General features: G+C 42.6%; 1 protein-coding gene across 3 annotated transcripts in view; it reads left to right on the top strand.

Moving 5' to 3' along the window:
* tenm2a (teneurin transmembrane protein 2a) overlaps positions 1 to 9107 on the top strand; it is a 222362-nt gene that overhangs the window by 100364 nt on the left and 112891 nt on the right. The window lies entirely within an intron of this gene.

A 9107-nucleotide genomic window follows, 5' to 3' on the forward strand; every position in this document is an offset into this window, starting at 1 on the left:
TGTGATCATGACTACCCCCGGTGGTGTATTTGTATTGAGGCAGTGTGGCCACAAAGCTGCAACAATGTGACATTCAGACTGGGGAGAGAAACTTTGCGTTGTTGTTTTCCATTCATTTGTTAGTTGTCTGTAGTGTTCTCCTGTATGGCTTCATTAGGCAACATCCACTAGTTTATAAATTCAAAGTTTTGTTCGTTAATCAAGTGAGACTTTGCTATCGACTCTATTAGCGTGAAAACAGCAGAGAAGGATTAAGAGTGATGCAAACGTCTTGATTAAATCCTTCGCTCGGCTCCGCTGAATAAAGTAAAGGTCTCTTCTTGATGATGGATGAATGCTAACAGACAGTGATAGAGAGTTGACTCACACAACAGACACGATGGAAAGACATCACACAGATATGATTGATAAGATGAAAAATGATTCATCGACTCATCTTGACCCCAGCCAGAGCAGCAAAATCGAGCCATGGGTGGCAGGCGAAGGTGAAATCGACTTCTTGTGCCTCCAGAAAGTTTGGACTTGGACTTGGATAAATCTGAGCCACAGGAAGTGAGCAAACCTGCGCAATTTCTGTTTATCGAGCTTTATAGCATTAGTGTCATCACATGGGAGCAAGCTCCAGCCACTTCTGCACACAATCCTTTCTATGTATGTTTGTGTGTACGTGTGTGTGTGTGTGTGTGTGTGTGTGTGTGTGTGTGTGTGTGTGTGTGTGTGTGTGTGTGTGTGTGTGTGTGTGTGTCTGTACATCCGCCAGCAGATCCCCTTTCCTGCACACAAACAGCCTTCACCTTGACAGTCGGCTGACTTAAGATTCAGTATTGATTTAAAGAGCAGCTGCACTCTATGTATGTGCGCGCGTGTTGGGTCGGGGAGCCGGGCCATATTTATTTGATGCTGTTTGTGTGCTTGTTTCCATGCACGTTGGCGCGTGTGTGCGTGTGTGTGTGTGTGTGTGTTTGCAGCCAGCCTCCCCTCTAGAGAAAGTTGGTCAGCCCCTCTGCCCTTCAAAGTCATTTGGAATTCATCTGCAAGCCTGACCCTGACAGCTGTTTGTTTTTCCTCTCCGGAGAGAGGAAGAGGAATGGATGGATGGTGAGAGGGGGGGGCGTGGTTAATGAGTGAGAAACTGATAGATATCGTAGTGGACAGAAGAAGAATGTAAGTGGGACTTGTGCATGAAAAAAAATTGCGGCGGAGGGCTGATTCTATTCCCCCGTCTTAGTGGCCTTAGTGCTGTTTTGCTTGTTGGCCATTTGAGACACACAGGACAATAAGTGGAGCTCTGAACGGCTTCCATTAGTATCCCTCATGGACCACTAGCTTGAATGTGTTGAATCTGAGAGCAGTATGAATGCAAAGCAGGGCGAGAAAGCAGAGATAAAAAGGACATGTAAGCTATCCCTGGGTGTAAATATAGGTTTTGCAGAAAAAAAGTCAAAGTGTACTGTATAAGTGTGTCATCTGGGATCAGCGCGGTGGAAGTTTTTGAAAGCCTCTACAGCGGAGCGCGATGAAGAGGAAGCCCAGTGGGATGGAGAGGTTTTTGTCTGTGCCGGGTGTAGGTGTAAGCGGATGAGTAAATGGACACAGAGGAGGAAGGAAGGATGCTGGGAGATGATATCAAGAAAAACAGCAGAGAACAACAGCACCAAGAGGGGAGGGGGAAAAAGAGGAGCAGGGGAGTCAGAGGTGAAGGGAGCGCAGGAGGAAGGGAGATGGGATACTCGTGATTGGATAAATGGGCAGAGAGGAAAGGTGTCAGGGGAGAGGTGCGATCCTATTTTTACTCTTCTCCTTCTGGGAGCCCCTATACTCTCCATCTATCCATCATGATGACAGAAACCCCTAAACTCACTTTTTTCCCCCCTTCTCCCTCTATCCCCTCCCTCCTTTTTCAAACGCACAGGTGATTCCTACCTTTCTGATTCCTTTTGTTTCATTCTGAATTTCAAGGGTACTGTAATGAATTAATAGGCTGTTCATTCACATAGAGATTGCTTATTGACTAACAATGGATGTTTAAAGCATGAACAATTAACTGACTGCAGTGCACACACACACACACACACACACACACACACACACACACACACACACACTGGTCACAGTGCTCCTCCTCCAAGGCTGATTCCTCCCCTCACATGTTTTGCGGTCTTCTTTGCGTTGTCACAAGCAATTCATTTGGCCATAGCTTGTGCGTATTGATCTGCGTGGCATAGGCATTGTAATCTATTCAGTCTGGTTAAGAGGCAGCATTCATGCCCAGTGAAGAGCCAGCTAAGAACACACACACACACACACACACACACACACACACACACACACACACACACACACACACACACACACACACACACACACACACACACACACACACACACACACACATTCCAGCTGGAAATCAATCCTTTGCTTCCTGGAAAATGCATGCATCCTTTTTTTTATGGGATCTCAACTCATTACTCTGTGTGTATTTGAGAATGATCTTTTTTGTTTTCTGCTCAAAAATAAAGAGGAATCTTTGTCTCTAATGTTTGGTATTAATGAACAGACACTAAAACTTCTCCTCGAGCTGAGAATTCATGTGTGCTTTCGTGTCACACAGGGATCCACACAAGCTTTGCGTTTGTTTGCACTGCTCTGTTTACTTACCCATGACAGGTTTGTTGCAGTGCTGTGTGTGTGTGTGTGTGTGTGTGTGTGTGTGTGTGTGTGTGTGTGCTCTTTGTTAGAGGCTGATTATTTTCCCCACAGAGGGATTCATCATCTGTATCAGGCAGAAAAGAGAAAATTACAAGCCCATCAATCCTCATGTTTGATCTAGCTTTTCCCCTTCATGTTCCTTTCCTCTCTATGTTTCCCGGCTAACATTTACAGTATTCCTTCAAGACCAATATGTGTGTCATGGTGGTGGTGGGGGGATCACTTGTCTTTAAGTAAGAGCTGTCCTGGCTCCTCAAAAGCCCCTCGGCTCCTCATCATCATCATGCAGAGATTCGGGGTGGCCTTGTGTCTTTGTGTTTGTTTTATTTCCTCTTTTCATTAGGGCATTTAAATTCATGCACATTTCTAGTCTCCCTGCCAGACTACAGCATCTTTTATTGTTGTTTTGTAAATACCATTGCATGCTTAGCAATCCTCAAAAAAATGCCACGCTGAGCCCATGAGGGAAGTTTTATACTCCACTGGAAGGAAAGCAAAAAGGGTGCCATTCATCACAAACAAGACGTCGAAGGAAGAAAAAAAGAAAAACATTTGTCACAATAATTAGAGCTGCAAAATGACTGTTATGTCACACACAGCAGCTTGACTGTGGTCAGGAGTTTCAAGCACTTTGTGTTTGAGCCTTTCAGCAGCTAATCCCGAGCTGTGGCAGCTCCGCCTGTTTGCCAATCACAATGAAAGAGGCAGGATTTATACTCGCTGATAGGAAACGCTGTCTGACAGGATCAGCAAAGAGTGAAAGAAGGAAGTGCGCAGCCTGAGGTGGTAGCTAGAGGTGCACTGGCACAGGACAAATAAATGCAAAGCCTCCTCTTATCTTAAAAATAACCCAACAGAAATCCAAAACAAAGTATTTCAAGAAAGCAGGTTAAAGGAACGGGGGGAATAAAACAATGATCCAAGCCTTTCCTATTCAAAATATGTTTTGTTTTTGTGATACTCATAAGAACACAAATAGCAAATAATAACATTTTATATATATTGTGAAGGAGTAGAAGGAGGAAAGAGCTGGTTATACAAAAGTTTGGTGAAATAAAATTGGACCACTATTGGCTGTTCAGCTCCCTCGACTCCCAGCTCCACACACTTGTTGGTTAGTAATCAGCCTTGAAACTTTGCAGCAGGCTGACCACAGTTTGCCAACAATACACTCAATTCTGTTGTTGCGTTTGTATTTGTAGCAAAATCAGCAAGGGAGAACTGGAAACACAGACAACAAAGACGGATTCAGAGAAGGGTCTGAATTTTAAACACTTCTATTTGATACACTGTTGGGCTGTAGAGGAGAAAAAAAGTGCTGAAATGGAAATAGTGCAAGATTGACACTGCTAGAGTCCATGTTGAACATTCCTCAGTGTAGAACGAGACAAACCTGCATATTCACTCAGACTGAGTTAGAGTACAGGTGATCTGGGCTTCATTGACAGTGAAGCCATGTAGATACGTTTAACTGAAGCCAGGCTTTTACCTGACTTAAGACAGATATCATCCTTTGTGGAGATTGTTTTATCTACTTAATGTTTGAGGTCCCACTTTGCTACACATGACTGAAACAGCTTTTTTTCCCTCAAAATTAAATTATTTGACAGTGTTAAAATCTAAATTTAAAAAAGGGTGAACCCTGGTTTACACTTTCGGGACTGGGTGCAGGGGAAAAAAAGTGTTTTAGGTGCACACTAGAAACTAAGAAACTATCTGGTGCCAACCGGAAACTGCTCCTTGATTATCACGAGTTTCTTGTGTTCACAGGAAGTTTTACACACGAGAATGTACATGCGCGATATTTTCTCAATACCTGTCTTCTCATTTTCATTCACAGACAAAAGAATGAACAGCACGTTATTTTTAAAATGGAATCTAAATATGTTGGATCAAATAGTACTGCCAACATAATCACATATACAGATCATTATGAAGGAAATGTATTAAACCCTGTTTTACAGCTTGAGCCTCTGGAGTCAAAACATCGTGTTTAAAATCAGTGCTTAAAATGAATTGACTGATTGATTGATTTGATTGTATTATTGTGTCATGCATAAACTAAAGGCCAGCCCAAAACAGGCTTACAAGACACCTTTATTGATCAAAAGAGACCAGAAACCAGAAGTAAACACTTAGACAACAATAATGCTTATGAAACAATCCATCCTAATGTTTCTATCAGGCTTTAGAAACAAAAGAATACGACTTATAAACACAGAAATGAAATAACTATTCCATCCAGTTACCATCAGAGCTCCAAATCATTTCAGGATTATGAGCGTACATTTTCATTGATCAAAAGACTTAACTTAAAATGAGATTCATTCTCAACTTGTAAAATTCCAAAAAAGTTGTTGAAAATAAAGTTTTCTTATTAGATTTAAAGATACAGCCCGAGGTCGCAATAACTCTATAAAGATAGACTAAAAAAGTCTTTGTGTATTTGTAGTTAAGTTCTTTAACTATCATCATGAAACTATTTTCGTCCTAGTTAGGTCAAAAAGCAATATTTATTTGTTTTTCATTATTTATTACTATTTGATCAAATGTGTTTTATGATTCATGTTTTTCTTGTTTTTTTTAGCTCTGCTGACCAAACAGCTTGGGTTTGTAGGACAATAAACCTGTCAATCAATCAATCAGTGTCTTTGTGTGTACACACATCTTAGTGACCGGCTCTTGACAATGTGGTTTGTCAAAAAGGACATTCACGTCATCCCTGAGATCTAAAGGTCAAGATGTTAGGTTTTCTCGCTGAATAGAGCATTGGAGCCACAGCCCATAACCTTCTCTCCCACTGCTCTTTTATTTCATCACATCATTTCTTTTGGCATCTCATGAAACACACTACATCTGTATGTGCATGTCTGTACTGGGTCCAGTCGTACAGACAAATGAGCATGGAGATGAAGCCTTTTTGATGTGGTTGCGCTCGGCTGCGTGTCAGTGCAAGGTTCAAACGGCTTATTTGAATTTGTGAGCGCCACCAAAATTAGAGAAAGCACTCAACCTCCCTACAGCGTAGAAATCCAGCCACAATCCTCTTTTTTGCTTTTTAAATCAGGCTTTACACACACCCTCCACTGCTGCCTCCATTCAGCCATCTTTTCATCCTTTGAATTATTTCAGTTATTTAAAGAGAAGGAATTATGCCTACTATCATGTCCTTGGAATTGACAATTTTAACAATAAGAGGCATACTGTTTACATACTGTGCATTAGCACACATTCTATCTGTCCAAACAGTATTGTTCTCACCATACTGAGCAAGAATTTTTATCTCTTGTTGTCACATCAGCTACAGTAAAATGCATGTGTGACTGCTTTGTTTTCCATTGTAGTTAAATTCAACAGTGTGAGAAGCCTCCAAAGTCACTTTTGGGAAAGAAAAACATCTGCTAAATGGTCACATCTCACTCCCAGAACCCCAGCTGAACCAGGCTGTACCTGGTGTGGGCCTCAGTGTGTGTGTGTGTGTGTGTGTGTGTGTGTGTGTGTGTGTGTGTGTGTGTGTGTGTGTGTGTCTGTGTGTGTGTGTGTGTGTGTGTGTGTGTGTGTGTGTGTGTGTGTGTGTGTGTGTCTGTGTGTCTGTGTGTCTGTGTGTCTGTGTGTCTGTGTGTGTGTGTGTGTGTGTGTGTGTGTGTGTGTGTGTGTGTGTGTGTGTGTCTGTGTCTGTGTCTGTGTCTGTGTGTCTGTGTGTCTGTGTGTGTGTGTGCTTGGCAGTGCAGAAACCCTGGCTAACCCCCTCTGTGCTTCCCAATGTCCTGTCTCTGAAGAGCTATGACCATTAAGCAGCTGTTCACTTCTAAAGCCACGGAAAAAAAATGAGAGTGTGGCGAGAATGCAAATGAGTCTCGGTATGCGCCAAAAAACTTCTCCAGAGGGACACACTGTTAGGTCAGAAACACACAGAAGCACATACACACTATGTGATGCAAGTATGCTCACACATGCAGCTAGGTTAGTCTCCCTATTATGTAGTGCAAGGATCCTCCTGAGTATCAAGTGATCTCTCTTTAACTACATTTCTCTTGGAATTGGAAAGCAGAGGCGTGAGAGTCCAATACATCTGATTATACAGACTCCAGGTAGAGACTGCTAATGGAACTACCTGTTTCAAGAAACACTGGTAGACTGTGATATAAAGCCGCTCTTTAAACTCTGTAATTGTTTAGTACACAGTCTATTAAGATGTGATTATTTATTACTAAGGAGAGGATCACGCTGTCCAATGATACAAGGACAATGTCGTGAGGACACGTTTGTTTTTAAAGCGGCTGCTATGTGTCGCTGTCCATGGTACTGAAAGCAGCTCTGAAGGTTATTACTAGTCCAAGAGTTGTGAGGTTGTACTTAAAATGTTCCCATAGTGTTCTGGGATTGGTACCAGTATCAGAACCCATTACTACCTCAATTATGCTTTTGGTTATTAGCAAGGATGCCAGTCAATGCAGAAACCCAAAACCATAATATTTAGGCCAAAAAAATTAAACTGTTTTGAAGTAATTTGGGAAAAAAAGAGTAGAACTAGCAGAAAGTGTAAAAAAAACTCAAAGCCAGTAAAATGTCTGTAATGAATCTTTTTTTTCAGGCCCTCCAGGACTTTGCAATATTGCAATTGCAAAATTCATGCAAATTTGTTCAATCCCTGCTAATTTTTCTGTAGGCCTTTCACTTAGCCACATGCTCATGCCTTGTGTTGAGTCTAGTGACCAGTCGGAGGCTGTGTTCCTTATTCTCAACGTCCAGAAGCTCTGTTACAAATTTTACAAGAGAATGTAATCTCTCCCCGTCCCTTATCAATGGTGTCATACCAGCTCAGCAACGGAAAGTATGAGTAGGAAAGCATAAACCAAAAGTAGTGTGTGGATTGTCCTTTTTGAATATGAATAGTCATGTCCAGATTGTTTGATTGCGTCGAACTCAACAGATGTGCAAAGTATTACACAGAAAAAAAACTTTGCAACTTTGAAAATCAGCCCTGAATCTGTGTTGTACAGACAAAAAAAGGTACCAGAACATTTTAAGAGTAGGCTCAGCTCTACTGACGAATTAGTCCTCTGCAGCATGAGTAAATAATGTTGACAAATGTCTGGAAACTTGACACAGAAACCACAAAAAGGGGGCTTGTAGGTTTCTGTTTCCTTGCTGTTGTGATGTGCATTTCTCCAGTGCTTTCCTATTTTTCCCTGAGATGTGATTAGTGTTTAGCAGAGTCAGCCTCTGGGTAATGAGAATATATGGTGAAAGGTAGAAAGCATTTGATGTGATTTCTTTCTTTGCCCCAGTTTTATTTATATGCAGACTTCCAGCCGGCCAACATACTCATTGTCTGCCCTGTGGATGGAGTCAATTTGGGATTGTTTCATCTGTGCAGGCATGGGTGTTGGCTTGTGTGTGTACAGGTGTGTGCGTGTGTGCGTGTGTGTGTGTGTGTGTGTGTGTGTGTGTGTGTGTGTGTGTGTGTGTGTGTGTGTGTGTGTGTGTGTGTGTGTGTGTGTGTGTGTGTGTGTGTGTGTGTGTGTGTGTGTGCACTGGTGCTCCCTCCCTAATAAGAGCTTAACCTTATTAATCACATTAGTGTGCAGAGGGTGGCTCTGGCAACACTCACACATGCTAGCGCAGACACACTGACACACACAAAGACATGCGCACACAGGCAGAGGCATGTCAATCTGTCATTAGTTAATAGCTCATTAGCACAAGGTGATTAATTACTCTGGCAGGGTGTGGGCATGACAAGAATTGGGGGGGTGGGGGGGATGAAGGAGGAAGGGAAAAGGACCGTGGAGACAACAAGGCCTCTCGTTGGGGGAAAAGAGAGGAAGTAGGGAGGGGGAAGTGAAGAGAAAATGGTAACCTTCTCTCGCTTCTCGTAGAGCAGGTTCACAGCTATCGATTCAGGATTCCTCGGCCTATATTGCGAGGGGCCATTCATGCATGTGTGTGCACGGACTTTACGAGTCCTGCACTCCTGAAGGTGTTTTGCTGGGCTCTGTTTTTTCCTGCGTCTCACGGGGATCAGCTGTAAAGGTTAACTAGTCTTTTCTTAAGCTTTCAGCCTTATGACAAATGACCATGTTCAACCCATGGGGGCACCTTATAGCACACCTTCTCTCTGCATTTATTCTCCTCCTGTCCTCTCTTTCTCTCTCTCTCTCTCTCTCTCTCCCTTCACCTGCTCTCCCTTGGTGTTTCAGTTCTGGAGGCATGTAGAAGGAGGAGGTACGTGGATGGGAGCAAGCAGATAAGTGGGGGGGAAAGAACAAAAAACCCTCACTGAGGGAAGAAAATGTTTTGTGAGGCAAAGAGGCTCCAGAAAAATTGAGAAGAATGAAATAGCATGCTGCGAAGGTATAAATTGACTACTTGCAATTTAAACTACCAAGTTTGAG

This window comes from Labrus bergylta, chromosome 9, assembly GCF_963930695.1.
Source record: "Labrus bergylta chromosome 9, fLabBer1.1, whole genome shotgun sequence".
NCBI lineage: Eukaryota > Metazoa > Chordata > Actinopteri > Labriformes > Labridae > Labrus > Labrus bergylta.